At 41.4% G+C, this 21883-nt stretch overlaps 1 long non-coding RNA gene across 2 annotated transcripts in view; it reads left to right on the forward strand.

Annotated features, from left to right (window-relative positions):
- Positions 1 to 15073, forward strand: part of LOC115299844 — a 17541-nt gene extending 2468 nt beyond the window's left edge. The window contains exons 2-5 of one of the 2 annotated variants that reach the window (XR_003912361.1): positions 8064 to 8198; positions 13078 to 13384; positions 13565 to 14111; positions 14749 to 15073. This is a non-coding gene — a long non-coding RNA (uncharacterized LOC115299844). Of the gene's footprint in view, positions 1 to 8063; positions 8199 to 13077; positions 13385 to 13564 lie in introns of both variants that reach the window. The other variant, XR_003912360.1, reaches the window with a different exon arrangement.
- The last annotated feature ends 6810 nt before the right edge of the window (positions 15074 to 21883 follow it).

Raw genomic sequence — 21883 nt, forward strand, 5'->3', positions numbered from 1 at the left:
ATTTTATTTTACATTATTTTATTTTATTTTTCAGTTGTGGCTACTGTGGGCACAAGAGACAGAGATGTTCTCAAAATCCAAGTATAGGTGTTTAGTCTAACAAGGGTCTCATACTTCTCAAATATTGAGAATCTAGAGACAGGCAGTTCAGGGGTGATACAGCTACTTAAGAAAATGATAAAGGATTTAAGCCTTTTCTAGCTACCTGATTCACCATACTCAGCAGGTAGCTTGGCTTTCTTGGCCACATGATGTTTTCCTATTCCTCAAGCATCATGCCTCAAGAATCACACTATTCCTCAAGCATCATGCCTGACCTCCAGGCAGGAAGGCCTTCCTGCTTGCATGTCAGTGGAGGCTTTTTTTTTAATAAAAAAAAAATTTCCCCTAGAGGGATCAGCAATAGATTACCATTTATATCTCACCGGTCAGACCAAGTCACATGGCCATCCATTTGAAAGAGGGTTTGGAGAGGTAAGTATATTTAATTGGGTGTATTGTCCTCCAAATGAAACCACAGTTGTGTTATTCAGGGGTGGGAGAAAAGGAGAAGGAAGTGTGGAGAGGGAGAAAGCAAGGTGTACCTTAGAATACGCAAAGACTCTTAGGGGTCCAGGGAACCAAAGGAGAGCCAGCCTTCCAGAATATGGCACTGAGAACCAAGATTCTCCCTCTCTAATGGATGGCAGAAAATTGCTGTTTTCTCCCTGTACCTCCACTCCATTTTTCTTTTTCTGCCAATCAGCTTCTTTTTTCCATTTTGTTTCTACTTGATACTAACTTCTGTGTAACCCATGGATCATACTCCCTACCCAACTGACCTTCATTCAGTGGCTTCAGTTTCTCAATTTCACATTCAGAAGCATGGATACTTTTCTGAGCCAGGATTACAAATTATTGGCTATTGGCTGATGAGTGGACGATCTGAGTTTGCCTGGACAGTGGATGGACTCATGTGAGGTGAGTCTTGGCCATACCCTCACCACAGGAACTGTGAGGGGTAATTTCCCTTTGAAGACGCTCTGTGAAGGGGAGGCCATATAGAATTTCTACTTTCTCTGGGAAGTAGAAGGTGAGGTCTTAACCCAAGGGTATACAGAGAAGAAGTGGATGAGAAAGTGCAGAAGAGTAAATATCTGAAGCCTAGAAGATATTCAGAGCAGCAGAAAGGGTCCTATTGAGTTTTCTGGCCAACATTTTGCCAAGACTTCATTCTTTGTGATTATATGTTACCTCCCAGCAGAACACACAGCCTAGTGTAGACACATGGGAGGCAAATGTTGGATTGACCCAGGGTTGGAATTTTCCTAGGTAGGTGAAAAAGTCAGACATTAGTAAAGAGGATTAAAAGATTTTAAAAAATAACACCCAAAAGCTTATATGATTATTATCCTGATGCCAAACAAAACTTTCAGGATTTAAGATTTCAGAGGTTTGGCATTTCTTGTTGGGATGACTACACAGTCTAAGGTATGGTTATGGAGAAGATAATCAAAGGGAAGCAGGGGAGAGGGCCATGGAGCTGGGAAGGCACAAGATTTGAAAAGCACAGGGGGTGGATGGGTTGTTCAAATAGATACAAAGTCACTGGGGATGGTGGCAGCATTTGGAATGAAGAGGGAAATGGTTTAGTAGGGTATGGATTATTTAGTGATGAAAGAGCGTGTCTAGGAATGTGTGGGTAGCTATGACGTGAAGGTACAGAGAGTCAAATCTGGGCCTCATTTTTTAGTCCCCCCTCTTCCTCACTATCCATATACAACAAATCATCAGGTCTTATAGATTTTATCTCATAAAAATATTCTCGAATATAAGAGAATATTAGAGAATATTTATATCTATTTCCTCTGCAATCACCCTATCCTAAATCATCAGTTTTCTCCCACCTTTACCACTATCCTAACTGACCCACATCCACTTTTGACTGTCTCCAAGCCTTCTCCACACTGTAGCCAGAGTGATCTTTTTTTAAAAATGTATCTTATTACTGCTAAATGCACTTCCATGGCTTTCCATTGCTCTGAGGATAAAATATATGTAGGAAATTATATTTGTGTTCAAAATACTTGATGTCCCTCCTTAGCAAAGGGTTCTAACTCCCTGCCTCCGTGATATTAGGCTTGGCCATGTGCCTGGCGTGGGCACTATATAGTCCTACCCCATGGAACACAAAAGTAGACACGTGACTGGCATGGGCTAATGAAATGTGGACCAAAGTGATATATGTTACTTCTAAGCAGAAGCTTAAAAGCCATATATATGGCTCCTCATTTTTCTCTTTCCCCCCCCTTTTTTTTAAGAGTGTCATTGGCCCCAATAAAGGCTGATCTATCAGGCTTGAAGACAATGTGGAGGCAAGACCCACATGGGCATATCATACGCGTTAGAAATAGATGGCTATTGTAAGCCACTGGTATTACTACAGCAAAACTTAATACGGTCTGTAAGGCCTTGAATGATTTAATGATTTGGTGCAAGTTCTCCAGCCTTATCTCTCAAACATTTCCTCCCAGCTTAAATGTCATTTCCCCCAGAAAAGTCTTTTATAACTCCCTTCCTCCCCTGGCAACACGGGGCTAATTTAGATCGACTATTATTCTACCTCATAACATCTTTTTCATTTCCTTCATATCACTCAAATTCAGTCTGTAATATTTTTCTTTTGAGCACAATTATCTGCTTATTGCAGGAGAAGGTAAGTTCAGAGAGGGCAGAAATTATGTATGTGTCATCCTTCCTCACCTCCCAGGATCTGGTACACAGTAAGCACTCAATTAACATTTTTTGATCAAATGAACATACCTGAGGGCAGATCACAGGAGAGCCCAGAAGACAGGGAACGGCTGGTATAGCAGAGGAGGGGGAGGTGGGTGGAAAGCAAGAAGCAGATCCAGGGCAAACAGAAACAGGTTATGGGCAGGGGGTTGTGGTGCATGGAGAAATGACTGCAGGCAAAAGTTCACAGGGGAGGGGAGCTCTTAGAAGACGCCAGTCACCATTTCTACAGGTTCAGGGCAAAGAGTGGGCTTCTAAATGAGTCTTCCATCTTGTCTCTCCTCTCTCCATTTTTTGTTTTGGGATTTCTCATTCCATCTACTTGTTGGACACCTTCCAGATGTCACGTGTTACTGGGGACGCAGCTAAGTAGATAAGTTACTTCTTAGTCTCATGAGCTTACCCAAATGGGGATGAGAGACACGAACCAGATAATTACAAGAGTGCCAGATGAATCTTTCAAAAGAGAAATTCAGAGGCCACCAGGAATCCCATAGAGAAGCAAAACCCTGTTTACATTTCTATTCTCTGCCTCTTCAACTCTTTCTGTTTGTAATGTCCTTCCCCTTGATCTTTGCTTGCCCAAATTTTATCCATTGTTCAAGGCCTCCACTCAGGAGCTATTTTATTTAAGAAGACCATAATCCCGTGGTCAGGGGACTTCTGTTAACCTGCCAGTGGTCATGAGATGCTGTGGTCCTGGGTCACTCTGAATAATGGTATTGCTGTCCAGGTCCTCTTCACTGTTACGTGAAGAGTCACAGGTGTTCTCAGTGGGATGCTGTCAGCATTTACTGGGGTGGAGAGAGCTAGGGGGCCTGGGTGTCACTGGCGGCATGAGCGATGTTTCTTCATTGCCTCATATTAAATCCCATAGTCTGCCCTTCCTCCCAGCCCCCACTGTGTTTTGTTGGAACTCTATGCCTTTAGTCCATTCTACCTTATCCTGTGTGTTTGTGTTTTCCTTTTACTTTCTGTAAGCTCCTGGAGGCAGGAACCATGTCTGATTCATCTTTTTATCTTCCCTATGGCTTAGTAGAGGTCCTGTCACAGAGAATCTATTTACTCAATAAATGTTTGCAGAATTGAATTGTGGGGGATACCATTGCCCCCTAGGGCACTATTAAATCAGATCCATTCTTTTTTAACACCATCAAAAGATATTGTCATAGCATTGTCATTGATTCAGAGAATCCATTTCCAGAATTTTATCTATTAAAATTCAAAAAAAATTTTTTTATCATGGGAATAGATCCACATGGTAACAAGTCATATAATCCAGAAGCACTTATTGACAAAAAGCAGTAGCCTTTCACTCACCTGTAGTCTCTCTAGAGAAATTCTTTTTTTTTTTTTTTTTTTTTTTTTTACAGACAGAGAGAGACAACACAAGCAGGGGACGGTCAGAGAGAGAAGGAGATACAGAATCCAAAGACAGGCTCCAGGCTCTAAGCTACCTGTCAGCACAGAGCCCGACACAGGGCTCAAACCCATGAACTATGAGATCATGACCTGAGCTGAAGTCAGATGGTTAACTGACTGAGCCACCCAGGTATCCCTAGAAAAATTTTTTTTAACTATTTCTGTTTGTTTCTACCAGACTCTATTGCCTTGGACAGTATGGAGAGGTTAGGGGCATGGAACCCATGTGAAGTTAAAAATCTGCATATAACTTTTGACTCCCCCAAATACTGAACTATCACTAGCCTACTGTTGCCTGGAAGACTTACCCATAACTTAACAGTCAATTAACATATATTTTGTATGTTGTATCTATTCTACACTGTACTTTTACAATAAAGGAAGTTAGAGAGAAGAAACTGTTATTAAGAAAATCATAAGGAAGAGAAAAATGCATTTACAGTACTGTTCTGTATTTATCGAAAACTATCCACATGTCTTGTTTACTGCAAGCAATTTTTATTTCCTTTTTTTCTAGAAAAGATGAAGATTTAGTTTGGGTACATGAGTGCTTTTCCTTCTGTCTTCTTCTCCCAACAGTCGGCACATTTGTTTTTAAATCTTTTAAAAACATTTTTTAATGCTTACTTATTTTTGAGACAGAGAGGGACAGAGTGCAAGCCGGGGAAGGGCAGAGAGAGAGGGAGACACAGAATCTGAAGCAGGCTCCAGGCTCTGAGCAGTCAGTGTAGAGCCCTACTCAGGGCTTGAACTCAGGAACCATAAGATCATGTCCTAAGCTGAAGTCAGACACACACCCACTGAGCCACCCAGGCACCCCTGTTTTTAGTTCTTTAAAAATTACATTTATACTTTATATAATATGGTATAAATGCTATTCCTCTCTTCCCATTTCTTATTTTATTAATGTTATTTTTCTACCTTCTTTGTAAGATGATGACATTAGTGTTTCCTTTTTCCTTTTGTCTCAGTTTACCCTTCTATCTACCCTTTTCTGATGACTACCTTTTTATTTATGTTGCCAAGATGGTTAACATTCTGTTCTCCAAACACAGTCAAGTTGTTCTTTGCCATTAGGTTGACAACAAAGTTGAATACAAACCAATGTCCTTATTATTACAATGATGTAATTATTCTTTACGCCTGGTCCAAGGATCAAGCTATGATTACATTTTCTTTTCTATGGCTATGGGTCATTCAAATAAGAATGTCAAAACATCAGGGTTAAAAGATTTTTATATTCTTACATCAGTTACTTAAAATCATGGCCCATTTAATTACTTTCATATTTAGACCATGACTTTCTTATAATTTTTTTAAGCCTGGAGTTTCTGATTGTCTCTTTGTTGCCAAAAAAATAATGTGCCTTTATTGTATTTCCCACCTTCCTCCCCTCTCAATGATATCATTACTGAGTGTGTTTCTAAGACCTCTTGGAAGGAATGGGAAGAATGGGATGGGGGAGGGTTGGGGAGCCTAAGCACGTTGTACTGAACTACAAGTTTTTTTCTATGTTTGAAATTTATTAAAAAAAATATATAATTCTCTCCAGTGTGATTGTGATCAGGAATTATTCCAGGTTCTGAACAGTTTTCATGCCAGGCTAGATAACTTCTCTGTCTCATGTTGGACTTGCTCATATTTTCAGTTTTGTTATTCTTTGTCCCTTCAATTTCTTATCAATAAAATGGGGATAAGAAATTCAAACTATGTCCCAGGAAAAATGACTAGGATGTATAATTCTTGGCCATTCAATTCTTGGGGGGGGGAATCTATATACAACAGCTATATATATGCAAATTAAACACATGAGCTATATATGAGGTTATTAGGCTTACAAGAGAATATGGATCATGTAGGAAAGCTCTCTCTCTCTGAATAGTATAGAGATATTGTAAAGTACATGTCATTTTTATTTCTGTGTAGGAGCCATTAATTTGTAATCCTCTGTCTTGGCTTGGAGCACAGAATATTGGCTCCACCAGTTCCTGAGGGTGGAGGCTGGAGCCTCAGGCAGGCTTAGATGCCATATGGACCATATACCTGACCTTTGGATGGTGCAAATTCTCTGTCCTGCTTCTCAGTCTGGTGAAAAGACTTTGTTGGGGGTTTCCAAATGGAGAAGAGAAACTTCCTGACTGTCCCAGGCTTTCTTCATCTGAAAAGGAGCAAAAAAAAAAAAATCTCACTCAATCTATACTCTGAAGCTGACCCAAGCAGTGTTGGGTTACTCAGAAATTAAAATATCTTGGAGGCTACTGTCCACTAGCTCTACCCCTTCTAGTCTCAGTGTAAAGGGTCGCTTTCTTAGGGCGCTTCCTCCTGGCTCCGGAGATGAGGTCAAGTCCCCTTGTAACACACCTCTGAATTAGTCAGGACCCTTTCTCCTGCAGAGAAGGGGCAGATACTCAAGTCAAGCTTGTTTAAGCAGAAAGGCAATTCCCTGAATCACGTAGTTGAGGAGACCTGCTAGCATTTGTGGATAGAACTATGGTGGATCTAGAAGCTGAATTTATGTCATGAAGTTTGTCTGCCAGTCATCTCGTCTTACCTTTCCTGCTCTGCTGTCTCCTCCTCCTCTTCCCCCTCTTCTCCTCCCTCGTCTTCTGCCTCCTCTTTTTTGTGTCTCTCTTCTTTCTTTCCTTCCTTCCTCCCTTTTTCCTCCTTTCCTTTCTTCCTTAGAAAAAAAAGAGGTGGTGTTTTGTTTGTTCTTTGTTTTGTTTTGTTTTAGCATTTTATACCATTGAAGTTCTAGTTCTAGTTCACATTAACCTTGTTGCCCACAATCATAGAGGCAGCAAGTACATCATTCTCCCAGACTCATGTGTCAAACTCCAGAGAAGATGCTCATTGGCCTTTTTCATATTAAGTGACTACTACTGAACCATCAAGGGGATGGAATATACTAGAACTGCCCACATCTATTTCACATGTTCACTCCAGATCACAGGGAAGAATATTTTGTTGTCTGGCAAAAGGGGTTCTGTTGTCCAAAGAAGTGGGGAAAGATGCTTGACATACAAAATAACAGTATCCATTTCCATCAGACCGTAAGCTTGCTATTTTATTTCCATATCATGAAGCCCATGAGGCTTAACGCTTTAAGGTCCTGTTCTTGCATGCACCGCCCCCCTTATAAAATTTATGAGTAAAATATTCTAAGGACAATCTGTTAAAACTGATGTCTATTCTCTCTGACTTTCCCTTCTCTCCACTGGATTTCCTTTATGTGGAGTAGTTTTGGATGGACTGCAGGCAGTTTTCTATAACTAAGTTGGGGGTACATTTTTAGTTTGAGGTTGATGAAATAAATTTATGTAGTTGGTAGTCACCTACACACATAGCTATGTTATTGCTCGCAATCCCATGATAGAAATGGCTTTCAGGTATGCTTCTGCCGTCTACTGTGACATGATGGGGTGATGGGATATGGCAGTGCAGGGTCAGGACTGAATCAATATTTGGAATGGGGCATTCGTCACCCAGCACCAGAATTATATGGGCAGGGGATGAGAAGCCAAGTTTACAAAGTGCCCAGCTAAAAACTCTTCTACAGAAGAGTCTTCCAAATCTATTTTTTCCCCCCTAAGATGTATTTATTTTTGAGAGACTGAGTGCTAGCAAGGAAGGGGCAGAGAGACAGGGGACAGAAGATCTGAGGCAGACTCTGTGCTGACAGCAGCTGGACCAACTTAGGGCTAAAACTCATGAGAGCCGTGAGATCCTGAGCCGAAGTTGGCCCGTTAACCCACTGAGCCACCCAAGTGCCCCTGTATTTACTTTTGTATCTAATTTTATATTTATAATTTTAAGTTTTGATTTATTTTATTATTATGTTTTTAATTTCGTATTTTTTTTTAAAAAAGGGATCCAGGCATCAGTGTGCAGCCAGTGTTGAGAATCACTGCTTTGGGAGGTGGTCACAGAAGCCCAAGCAAGAAATGACGACCATCTAACTGAGGAGTGTGGCCATGAAGAGGAATTTGAGATCTATTTTTGAGGTAGACTAGGCAGGCATGGCTGACTGTCAGGGGGAGGGGGATGAATGGCAAGAATCAAGGGTCACCCCCAGGTTTCTGACTTGGACAACTATTAGCAACGGTCCTCCAACCCCCATCACACTCCGGAATCACCTGGAAGGCTTATTAGAAGACAGATTTCCAGGGGTGCCTGCGTGGCTGAGCTGCTTGAGCATCCCTCTCTCTGCTCAGGTCATGATCTCACATGATGTGGGTCCAAGCCCCGCATCAGGCTCTGCTCTGACAGCACAAAGCCTGCTTGGGATTCTCTCCCTCTCTCTCTGGCCCTCCTCAGCTCTGTCTCTCTGTCTCTCTCTCAAAATAAGTAAACTTAAAAAAAAAAAAAAAAGAACACAATTGCCAGACGCCACTGCCAGAGTTTCTGATTCAGTATGTCTGCATGTGGGGCTTGAGAATTTGCATTTTCAACAGGTTCCCAGCAGATATTGCCGGTCCAGGGACCACATTCCAGTCTAACAGGAGAGCTTTAAAAACTCCTCATCGGGCTGAATACCAGTGAATTAAAGAATCCCTGGGAGTGGAATCCCCAGGTGTCAGTCTTTAGAATCACTTGGGATTCCTATTCTAGGGCAGGGCTTGGACACTGATATATTTTCAAAGCTTCCCAGGGGATTCTTCTGATCACTCGTCACCACCCTTGAGAGTCACAGAACTAGGTGGACGGTGATGTCATGTGCTGAGATCCATACAAGTGTTCTCTCTACCGTGGTTTCAGAGGACCTTGCTGTCATAACCCGGGGCATGTGAGGCTCTTAAAACATCTGGATGAACAGCAAGCTCCCTCCTTTTCCTTTCTTGCAATAAATTCATAATAATGTACAATTTCCAGAAACCTACCTGTTAATTCAGTCCCCATGAAAATACGATAGGAAGTGTCACTGTTTAGGAATATCTATGCCCTACTGTATCCTCAGTGCCTAGCCCTGTGCCTGACACATAAAAAGCATTAAATACCCGTTTATTGACTCAATGAACTACTTTATGACAATGAGAAATTGATGAGAAATGGGAAAAACACTCAGAAGCTGTGGAACTTTCAATATTAGTAGTATCCAGTGAGTTCAGTCAGTCTCCACGCTGGTAGGGAAGCATGGTATGGGTCCAGTTGCAACATACCACAGAAAACTCAACACTGACCCAACAAGCTTCCAGGCTGTTCCAGGAAAAGCAAAGACATGATCGCACAGCCCTTGATGAGTTACAGGACGGCCTTGCCCTGGTGGTTCCTCCAATATCAGCAGTCAGGTGTCACATGCTCCTGTGTTCTCCGTCAGGGCATTGTGATGACGCAGCCAATGAATTCACAGCCACAAACAGGTTATGCAAGAAACATCACTTCTCTTAATCTTCTTAAATTCTACCCTGAACCCTGAACCTTCCTAGCCCATGGGAAACTCTATTGGCTTTCCTGGAAGTCACTCTCCTCTTCTGACTCACCCTCCTGGAGGGGTGTGTGGGGTTTTAGGTGGAGTTAAATATTTGGGGAAGTCCTTTTTAGTTTTAGTGTCTCCTCTTTACCTCTAAAAAGCCCATAGGGTGCCTTGAAATTGGGAAACTCAATTCCATCCTGTGCCTGGGCATGGACATTTTCACTGGGGCTAAAATCTGGGTGCGACCAAGTCCCAACCTTTCTGGCCACACCACACAGTCCTTTCCCTGAGAGTCCTGCTAAGTCTTTGGGGCTCTGCTGGGATGTGGTTAATAATCCTGCCACCGAGGGTCCCGTCCCTTTCATTCTGTGATGTACTCTCTCTCCTCCTCCCACTCCCCTCCTTCAGGCACTCATCTTCTTGTTGGCCATCTTAGGATTTTACAAATGTCAGGGAAGGAGGCTGCCTTTCAGGAACTTTGGCTCTCTGCTCTGAAAACACTTTGAAGACCGAGAAAACAGAGGCCTGGCTACCCTCCCAAATAGGGGGGTGCTCAGATTCCAAAGCACAAAATACACTTTTGCTTTTGTAATTCTTACACTCGTTAATATTTCAATAAATCACCCTGCCACAACGGTGAGTGAGAACAGCATGTACCTGGCAGCATCAGTCCGTCCTGGGTGTGAGTGCGGTGCGGTGTGACTCCCCGGGGTCTTCTGTGGCCACAGGGGAGCTAGCCCCCGAATCCCTGTGGCTCTGTCGGGAGATCTCTGTTAATTCAGAAACCTTGCAAACACAGCAGTCGCAAACCTTTACAAGTGAATGTTTGCACAGCTCTGTGGAATGTTCCAGAATCTTTCTCTTAGCATTAAATTGGCACTTCATCAGAACATCTCTTACTAACCAGAATTGTTCCTATTCAAAGGCTACACAATCTAATTCTCTCTGCAAAACAGGCCAGATTACACTAATGAATCTCTTCAGAGGGAAGATTTATCCTAATTTCAATGTCATTAGTAAATCTGGCCTGAATAAACATTTACTGAGTGTCTAGTGGGTGCCAGGTGCCGAGGACTCAAGGAGAGAAAGATCCTCAAAGCACTCAGGGAAATAGCAACAAACTTTTATAATATGAGGTGATAAAATATGAATAAAAGGCTCTAAAAGCATGGCGGAAAAGCCCATAGAAAATTCATAGAAGAAATGACATTTGATCTGGGTTGTGAAGGACACATGAATATTTTCAGATGGGGAGGAGAGAGAGGGCATTCCAGAAGAGGAACACCAGGGGCAAAGGAACAAGGGCAGAACATTGCATACTCCCACGTAGCAGGTGTGTGTGTGTGCATATGCGTGCGAGCTAACACCCACGCGCACATGCACACCTGTGCATGTATAGGAAACAGGAAGTAGGGGCTGATTGGAGTTGAGTTTGAGGAGAGCAGGAAATATCAGAAGTTTAAATCTCACCTAGTTTTATGATTAGCATGTAAATCTCTTGCCTAGCCCCTTAAATACTACTAGTACTGCTGCTATTACTGTTAATACTACCACGGAGATAACTTTTGCTGCACTATTCCTAGGTCGGGAGTGAAATGTATTTGAGGAATTGTCTCCTTTCATCCTCTTGTCTCTATAGGTAGATTCTCCTATTATCCTCATTACAAACATTCTCCATTTTCTCACATCTTACTCCATATTCTTGCAAATATTCCAGGAACCTAAGAAATTCACATGTTTCTGTTTGACTGGCTTATTTCTTTAGAGATATATAGTTACAAAAATTTTTTTAAAGAAGGTCAAAGGCTCTGTTTGGGGACCAACTGACGTCACCTGGCATGGCGTCCACTGAAATCTGTGGCTATACTACTGGATGTTGTTTGTTTGTTAATGTTTATTTGTTTTTGAGAGAGAGAGAGAGAGAGAGAGAGAGAGAGAGAGAGTGCACAAGTGAGGGAGGGGCAGAAAGAGGGAGACATGGAATCCAAAGCAGGCTCCAGGCTCCGAGCTGTCAGCACAGAGCCCCACTCGGGGCTGGAACTCACCAACCATGAGATCATGACATGAGCCAAAGTGGGGTGCTTAACTGACTCAGCCCCCCATACTACTGGATGCTTTGACCTCACCATGTTGACCCCTCGGTTTTGGCTTCAAGGACACTTGCTCTTGCTCTTTTGACTCTGAAACTGTTTTGAATCCAAGACTTTTATTTAGAATTATACCAACTCAGATGGACTTTCTATCCAGAAAGTGTTTTCTGGAGTGAATTCCATTAATGTCAATTTAATCCCTTACCAGTTTTTTTTTTTCCATAGCACAGTTAGGTCATCTTCAAAAATGCTAATTCTACTGAAATATTTTTCATCTTCATTTTCAACACTTTTCCATTTAAAATTTGAAAAAGATTTGATGTGTTGATTAGGTTTTGTCTGTATCGAATTTTATCAAGTCCATTTTATTTTTCTGGGTCAAAATTTGCAGATCTAAATGTTTTTAAAAATAAAGTTTGATTCTCCTGTCAATTTATAGTCAATAACAAGGTTTGTTCTGGGTAATTGTAGCTGTTATAAGTTTTATTAATATTGATTATTTATACCAGTAAGTTATCAACCCATCACAAATTGAATTACAATAATAATGCTTTGTATTTCTTTCTTTTCTTTTTTATATATTTTAATGTTTATTTATTTTTGAGAGAGAGACAGAGCATGAATTGGGGAGGGGCAGAGAGAGAGGGAGACACAGAATCTGAAGCAGGCTCCAGGCTCCGAGCTGTCAGCACAGAGCCTGATGTGGGGCTCAAACTCACGAACTGTGAGATCATGACCTGAGCCGAATTCGGCTGCTTAGCCAACTAAGCCACGCAGGCACCCCTGTATTTGTTTCTTATTCATGGGAAATTGTGAACATTTTTGTATGCATGTGTGTGTGTGAGAAGAAAGATAAAAAAGAGAGAGAGGGAGAGACATTGATTGAGAGCGAAGACTATTGTTTGCAAAGCTCTCAAATGTATGTCAGAGTTTTAAATGCCCATGGGGTCAAAATGTCAGGATATGACAGCAGTGTTTGTCATTGATCAGTGTTTGTCATCTGGGCAGAGGCAGGGTCTGAGTCCCTCATTAGCCTTAGGAAATAGTCTGAAGTAGGGGTCTGGAGCCAGCAAGAGTATCCAGAAAGCATCATGCAAGGTACCAATCAACAGTTAGGGCTCTTCAGATGTATCACAAAAATAGAGATTACTAAATAGCACCAACCTTATGCATTTCTGTTCACATAACTGATATTACTTGAAATAACGTGCAGTTGAGGGTCTTGGACTCTTGATGTCATCAGGATTTTCAAGACAAGAAGCCATTGGTATAGATTTCCACTGTATTTTATAATTCTGGTAGAAAAGAGGGCTTGTGCTTTCCAGAACCTTCTTTTCAATGACTATCCATTTCTTATTATGTCCAACTTTTTTTTTCCAGCGTAGATACTGGATCCTTCAGGTTTGGTTGGTGTTCACCCTCAAGCCTCCATGCCAATGCACATTTACTCGGGCCACTCTGAAAATTCACTTGTGATGCCTCCCTGTCAGTTTTGCCTGGAATTCTATTTCCTGCCCTTCTTCCTGGAAGACTCTTACATATCCTTCTAAGCTCTTCCCAAAGGAGCCCTCCCTTCTTGAATTGGAAAGGTGGACTGTTTTAGATGTGGAGCACATGAAAGTGACTGGGGCAAACTGTGTGTAGGGGACAGACAGAGGTAATCAGGGACTGAGAGGGTCTAAGAGAGGTAGGTAATTGGGAGGGACTGAGGAAATAGGGAGGTGTGGAAGGACGGGGGTGGGTGGAGGCACGGGCTCAGACTCAGAGAATCTATAGATTATGTGGGGAGTTGGATATGATTAGAGGTAAGTGGAAGGTGGTAGAGGTCAGGGTTAGGGATAGTTGTGTACCCCTTTGTTCTCTACAGCACTCCATGAAGACCCCAAATCAACACTGAACATACGAAGTACTGAATGCTGTGTGTCGTGCCCCCTGCTGTCTGTGAGCTTTTCTCTCAGTCCTGGGACATGGTGCATGAGGAGTGTGAAATGGTTGAGCCTCCATTCCCTTGCGAGAAACTCTTCCCTAAAGAGTGAGCTGATAAGCAGGACCCCCATCCCCTCCCAATTCTCCTCAGGATGCACCTGCTCGTCTTTCTCCAGGACAGCCTCTACCACATCACCAACCCATGCTGTTGAACCACCAAGAAGACCACTGATTCTGATTCGAATTTCTCCCAATGGTCTCCCCCATGGCCTCTGTTCAGGGAATGTGTGCCTCCCATGGGGAGGACCCAGGTTGTGAGACTGAAGGTCTTTTGACTCTCTTGGGCTGAAGGTGGAGGTCGTTGGCTAAGAGTTATGAGCTAGGTTGAAAGAAAACCGTAAGGTAAATTCACCTAATAGGGACATCTGGAGAACAAAGTGTCTGTGATCCTCTATGAACTGCTGGTGTGTGACCTTGTGTGACCTCAGGTAAACCACTTGATCTCTCTGAGCCTTAGTTTCGACATCTTCAAAATGGGAATCAAATAGCGATCTTTTAGGGCTGCTGTAATAAGTAAATATGTTACACTACCTTTCGTGTTTAGTTTTTCCATTTAGATTTTAATTCCATTTCAATTGATTTTTGTGTCTGGCGTAATGTTGGTATTTAACTTATTTTTTCCCTGAATGAATAGACAATCGTACCATAACACCATTTATTGAATAACTCCCTCTTGCTCTCATCAATGTGAAATTCCATCTTTATCATACACTGAATTCTGATCTGTTTGTTTCTGGACACTCAAATTCTGTTCTGTTAATCCACTGGCCTATTCCTGGACCAATATCACACTGTTTTATTATTGTAGCTTCACAATATGTTGTGATATGTGCTCCCTTATCATTATTCTTCGATTGCAAGATTTTCTTAATTGTTTTTAGGCATGTGTTTTATCCCCCCGGAAGAAAGTTCTTTTCAAGTTCTTAAGTGCCAAGACATATTGGAACTCAATTCTAACTGGGTACAAATTCATAGGGATTCAAGGAATGTCTTAGTCACCTTGAACTACTATAACAAAATACCTTAGGTTGGCTGACTTAAACAATGGAAATCTATGTTTTATAGGTCTGGAGCCTGGAGGTCCAACAAGGTCAGGTCCTGGTGAGGACCCCCTTTCCAGCTTGCAGTTGTCCACTTTCTAGCTGAATCCTCATATGGCGGAGAGACAGAGAGAGCTCTTAAGTCGCTTCCACTCTTCATAAGAGCCTTAATTCCATCACGAAGACCCCATCCTTATGACATCACCTAAAGACCTCACGCCAAATGCCATCAGAGTGGAGATCAGGGCTTCAATATGTGAATTTGGGGGGCACAAATGTTCCCCCAAAATCTCATCTCTTTTATACAGTGACTTCTCCTAATTAGGAGAACGGCATGTATTTCAATTTACTTAGGGTTTTTTTTTTTTTTTTTTTTTTTTTTTTGCCTTTTGGTGTTTTCAATATATAGTTCTTTCACATTTGTGATGAAAATGTTTTCCTAAACAACATATGAGTGGTATCTCTTTCGTTTTTCTTTCCAACCAGATTCTTCGCATTCATGCTCATGTAATGCAATAGAGTACACACACTGTTGATCACATTCCCTCTCCACCCACCACACTCAGGTCACGTGGTTAGTGTAGGTGCTGCCATATGAGGATGGCCTGACCCTGTTTCCTGGGTGTTTAATTAGGCTGGTGGAAGATGGCCCAGCGTGGCCAGGCCCAACCTCTCTGGGGGACGGGCAGCCTCATGTAGACATCTGGACTTTTCTAACATCAGGGTCTCGGAAGCAAGGGTCAGCTATGGAAATGGAGCCAGGGAAAAACGAGTCTTTAATCCCAGGTAAATTAGGGTGAGCTGTCGAACCAGGGATGGATATTGTTGTGTCTAACAGGCCAGGTTAGCAGAAAACTTCAACTCAGCAACAGGATCCAGCACACAAAAGCAACTTGAAGTGGGCTGAACCACAGAGAGATTTTCCATGGCAACACTACGGGGGGGGGGGGGGTGGAGGAGGGGCTGGTGCCTGCAGCTATGCTTCCTGTGCGTGCCATTAAGGTGACCATCAGTTTAGAGACACGGCGGGTAAGGAAGTAACACAGGCAAGATTAGAACTAACATCGGCCTAACTTCCAGGACTGGGTTCTTTCTTCTACCTCTTGGGGGCTCCCCAGACACTGCTGTCCGCTCTGTCCCTTAAATACTTTTATCCTATTTTACCCACATGTGTTCCTCCACTTCTTGTCCTCCACACACCCCTACCTTCTCCTTCTATACTCAACCCAGCCACCCCCTTCCCGCTGTGTCACGATTTATTTTGGTGGTGTTGGTTGACCATGAGGCTACCCAGTGTGCTGGAGTGGCGGAAAGTCCACAAGACTGAAGAGAAATGACTTCCTCCTCTGTCTCACTCCCTCTTCTTGCAGCATAAAAGCTTCAAGCCATCTGCAACATCAGATTGTTCCATAAATGACACATAACATGAAAATAGGCTTCCTAACCCGGAATAGCAAATAAACGCATTCCCTCCCCTCTCCTGCAATGTCCTGTGTGAGCAGAGTCCTTTTATCTAAATTCAAGCAGATGGTGCAATTTTCCTGTCCTTCCTCATGTCCGCAGCTCAGTCCTGGGGATGAGGGTCCTGTCATTTTGGCTGGGCTCTTTGCTTCAAGTTGTAATTGTTGAGGTTAGCTTGACACTTGATGGAACATCTATAATTAATGCGTCACTCAGGTGGCACAAAGGGAAAGGGACAGGGAGGGACCTTTTTATTGAGATGGAAATTCTACAATCGATTTAAGCACCCTTTGGACACCTACTGTGTGCCCATGACTGCTTAGGATTGGGGCTACCGAGTTTAGCAAATGATCCCCAGCTTCAGGGACATAGCCTCTGCAGAGACAGCAATTGTCAGCAAAGGACAATGCGACGTGGTAAGTGCGATAAGGAAAATGTTCACAAAATGCTCTGGCAATAGGTTGGAGTTAGACAGAGAAAACATATTTGTAATACATATGACAGATAAAACTGTACAATGAGCTGTCACAAACTGATGAGCAATATACTAACACCCAACAGGAAAAATGGAAAAAGGCATGAATGGGATCATCCAAGTAGCCAATAGATATATATTAATCAAAAGAAAATACTATTTTACCCCTGGAGGACTGGCAAAAATTAAAAATGAGGGGAAATGCCTGGAGCTGGAAAGGATGCTGGAAGAAACATGTAATCTCATATATCATTGGTAGAAATGTGAATCATCAGAGTCATTTGGGGACCATAGCGGAGCCATATTTATTCAGCTTAAAAATACACATATTGTTTGTTTTGATCTGCCCTACTTCTGGTAGTGTAGCCTACATGAATAAAATTATTTGTTGAGGCAATAAAATTAAAAACAACTTAATTAAGTGTGGCCCTTCCATATTCTGGAATATTAAGTAGCTAATAAAAAGTATGAGTTAGATCTATGACTATTGACTATTGACCTGCAAGGGTGCTCATTATGTATTATTAATGAAAGTAGCAAGTTGCATAGGAGCTTATACTTGTTCTGGCAAAAACCATGAGGAAAACTCGGAGTGTGTGTGTGTGTGTGTGTGTGTGTGTGTGTGTGTGTGTGTGGTGTTTGTAATTGTTTAATTAAGTGTGGAGACAAGTGGAAGGAGACACTCCAGCCTGTTAACACTTCTCATCTTAGTGGAAAAGAAGGTAGGAAAGGAGCGAGAGAAGAGTGACTATTTTCTTTGCAAACTTTTCCCCCCCCCCTAAAAACTAGTTTTAGATTCTTCTGCTTTGGAGAAGATGGAGTAGATTTCTCTTTTCTTATTCTTCCTGCTAAGTAAAACCAAAACACCTGGGCACTGCACATGAAACAAACATAAAAAGACTCTGAAAGGTGAAGAGAAGAAGGCAGACAGGCTAGGGACCAAGGAACGACATGTTGGTGAACTCATTTGGTTTCATCTTCACCTCACATTCTGGACTTGGAGCTGAAGAAGTCAATCACCCTGAATGTTAATGGAGCAGACAAAGAAAGCACCTCCACAAAAGCCTGATCTTACTAGCCAAAGCACCAGGAAAAGAGCAACCTAATAAGCTTTAATTACTGCTCTACTGTAGCCAAACACCACAGAAACTGTGGCCCCACTTCCAAACCGCCAGCAAAGGCCAAGTGGGAAGCCTAGACTTCTGCTTTTTCGAGAATCTAGCCAGGTACCCCAGCTCTTACAGTGGGTGGCATCAGAGAATGTAGATTAGGACATTGGGACTCCATCCATGCCAACAGGTTCCCCCATCTTCATCCTTTAGTATCAACGGAGACCATCTGGAGAGTCTGGACTTTCACCCTTACCTGGGATTAGTGGAGGGCCTCTCCATGTCCCCTCTGGGGCATGCCACAGGGGGCCTAGGCAGAACCATGACTTAGCCATTACTTGGTAGGTACAGGCGACCCCCACTGAGAAGTCCATGGAGACCATGAAGAGCAGGAACTCCCACCCCTTGCGGTAATGAGGAAAGCTCTACTTGGATGTCAACACAGACCAAGTGGGGAGCCTGCATTTATACCTCCCTCAGGCAGGAAGGAGGTGGCATGCCCTCTTTTGCTTTCAGTGTGGTATCAGAACAATCCATAAAATGGAAGGTTTAATTAAGATCTGAAGTCTCATAACATAATATGAAAAAGTTCAGCTTATTGTTGGAAGTCACTCATCAAACCAGGAACCAGGAAAATCTCAAACTAAATGAAAAAGACAACCAATAGATGTCAACATTGAAATGACAGAGATGTTGGTGTCAGAATTACCTGACGAAGACTTTGAAGCAACCATGATAAAATGCTTCAACAAGCAATGGCAAACAAGGCTTGAAGCAAGTAAAAAAATGGAAGTCTTAGCAAAGAAACAGAAGACATAAAGGAGAACCAAATGGAAATAATGGAACTTTATAAAACAATAACTGATGTAAAAAGCTCCATGAATGAGCTACCAGAAGAATGGAAGGGACAGAAAAAAGAGTAGCTGAACTGGAAGATAGAACAATAGAAATTACATAGATAAAATAGACTGAAAAATATTAACAGAGCCTCAAGGACCTGTAGGACTATAAGAAGATCTAATAGTCATGTCATCAAAGGCCCAGGAAGAGAGGAAAATGAGGATGGAGTTTTTGTTTTTTAATTTTTTAAATGTTTATTTATATTTGAGAGAGACAGAGCATGAGTGGTGGAGGGGCAGAGACAGAGGGGGACAGAGGATGCAGGGCTCACATTCATGAACTTCAAAATCAGGACCTGAGCCAAAGTCAGATGCTTAATCGACTGAGCCACCCAGGCACCTGAGGATGGAGTTTTTAAAAGCACTTGAAGAAATAATGGCTGAAAGTTTCCCAGTTTGGCAAAAGGCATAAGCTTAGAAGGTTTATGAACTCTCAAAAGGGTAAAGTGAAAGAAATCTATATCAAAACATATCAGAGTTAAACCTCTGACAATTAAAGAGATAGAAAAAATATTGAAAACAACCAGAGAAAAATGACAACTTATCTATAAGGGAAAAAGGATTCGAATGACAGTAGATTTCTAGTCAGAAACCATGGAGGCTAGAAAGATGTAACACAATATTTTTCAAGTATGGAATAAAATAGCTGGTGACTCAGAATCTTGTACTAATGAAAATATCCCTTATGAGCGAAGGAGAAATTAGACATTTCAAATGAAGGAAAACTAGAAGAATTTGTAATGAACAGACCTGCTCTAAAATAATGACTAAAGGAAGTTTTCTAAACTGGAAAGACATGACAAAAGAATTTTAGAATACCAGGAAGGAAGAAAGAACCCAGTTAGAAAAAATATGGGAAATATATACATTTTCCTTCTCTTGAGTTTTCTAAATCATGTTTGACAGTTGAAGCAAAAATTATTATGCTGTGGGATGTGGCTCTAAAACATATGTAAAGGAAATACTTACAACAATTACAAACTGTTGCTAGGTAAAGAAACAAAGTATTGGTAAGGTTTCTACACTTCCCTTAAACCGGTAAAATTATGACCCCAATAGACTGTAGTAAGTTCTGTATATATACACTATAACACCAAGAACAGCTGCTAAAAAGCTAGACAAAGAGATATACACTAAAAGACTATGTATAAGTAAAAATGGAATTCTAAAATTCAAATAACACACAGGAAGGCAGGAAAAAGTAAATTGAGAAAAACTGAGAGGACAAACAGAAAGCAACAAATAAAAGGGACTTAACCCTAAGATATCAATAATTACACTAAATGTAAGTGATCTAAATACAGTTACTACAAGAAAGATATTGGCAGAGTTGATTTAATTTAAAAACTGAAAGCTGGGGAGAGAGAGGGACACAAACCATGAGAGACTATTTAATACTGAAAACGAACCGAGGGCTGAAGGGGAAAGGAGGGGGGTAAGGGGGTGATGGTCATGGAGGAGGGCACTTGTGGGGAGAAGCACTGGGTGTTATATGGAAACCAATTTGGTAATAAACTATTATAAAAAAAATAAAAACATGACTCACTTATATGATGTCTATAAGAACCTCACTTCAAAATAACAACATGGGAGGGTACCTGGTGGCTCAGCTTGTTGAACGTCTGACTCTTGATCTTGGCCCAGGTCATGATCTTACGGTTTGTGGGTTTAAGCCTCTGTGCTGACAGTGTGGAGCCTGCTTGGGATTCTCTCTCCCCCTTTCTCGGCTCCCTCCACTCTCTCTCTAAAAATAAATAAATAAACAAAAAAAAAAAACCCCAAAATAACAATATAAGGAGGCTGGAGTAAAAGAATGGAAAAAGACACAAATATTATTCAGTGAAAAACAGAAGTGGCTATATCAAAATTAGATAAAGTAAACTTCAGAGCAAGGACACTTGGTGGCTCAGTTGGTTAAGTGACTGACCCTTGATTTCAGCTCAGGTTATCATCTTGTGGTTCATGAGCTTGAGCCCTGCATCAGGTTCTGTGCCAACAGCCTGGAGCCTGTTTGCAATTCTCTCTTTCTCCCTCTCTCTCTGCCCCTCCCCATTTATGAATGCGCTCGTTCTCTCTCTCTCTCTCTCTCTCAAAATAAATAAATAAATAAATAAATAAATAAATAAATAAATAAATATAAAAGAAAAAGAAAACTTAAGAGCAAAGAAAATGATCACATACAGAGTGAGTCATTACATAATGACAAAAGAACTAATTTACAAAAAGACCCAAAGATCTTCAATGTGTAAACACCAAACAATAGGGCTGCAAAATATGTAAAGTAAAAACTGAAAATAAAAGGACAATAGACAAATTCACAATTATAGTTGATACCTTTAATATTTCTCTCGTTTTAAATATAATTTATTGTTAAATTGGCTTTCATACAACACCTAGTGCTTATCCCAACAAGTGCCCTCCTTGATACCTATCACCAATTTTCCCCTCTCCCCTCCCCACCACCAACCCTCAGTTTGCTCTCTGTATTTGAGAGTCTCTTATGGTTTGTCTCCCTCCCTCTCTGTTTGTAACTTTTTCCTCTTCCCTTCCCCCATGGTCTTCTGTTAAGTTTCTCAAGATCCACATGTGAATGAAAACATGTGGTATCTGTCTTTCTCTGACTGATTTATTTCACTTAGCATAATACCCTCCAGTTCTATCCACGTTGCTGTAAATGGCAGGATTTCATTCTTTCTCATTGCCAAATAGTATTCCATTGTATAGATAAACCACGTCTTCTTTATCCATTCATCAGTTGATGGACATATAGGCTCTTTCTATAATTTGTTTTTGTTCTCTCTTAGCAATTGATAGAAAACTAGAAAGACAATCAACCAGGATATAGAAAAACTGAGTAACCACAGTCAGTGGGACCTAATCAACATTTACAGAACAGTCTTTTCAATATTATTTTCAAGTACCCATGGAACATACACCAAGATAGACCATAGCCTAAGACATAAAACAAACATCAACAAATTTAAAAGAGCTGAAATAATACAAAACATGTCCTCCAATCACAATTGAATCAAACCAAAAACCAACATAATGCTGAAAGTTTTAGCTAGTGCAATGGCAAGAAAAGGAAACAAAAGGCATACAGGTTGGAAAGGAAGAGATCAAATAGAAGGTGACAATGATGGTCTCCATAGAAATTTCCAAAGAATTCTACAATAAAACAAAGCTCTTGGAACTAATAAGTGAATCAGCAAAGTT

This window comes from Suricata suricatta, chromosome 8 (assembly GCF_006229205.1).
Source record: "Suricata suricatta isolate VVHF042 chromosome 8, meerkat_22Aug2017_6uvM2_HiC, whole genome shotgun sequence".
Lineage (NCBI taxonomy): Eukaryota > Metazoa > Chordata > Mammalia > Carnivora > Herpestidae > Suricata > Suricata suricatta.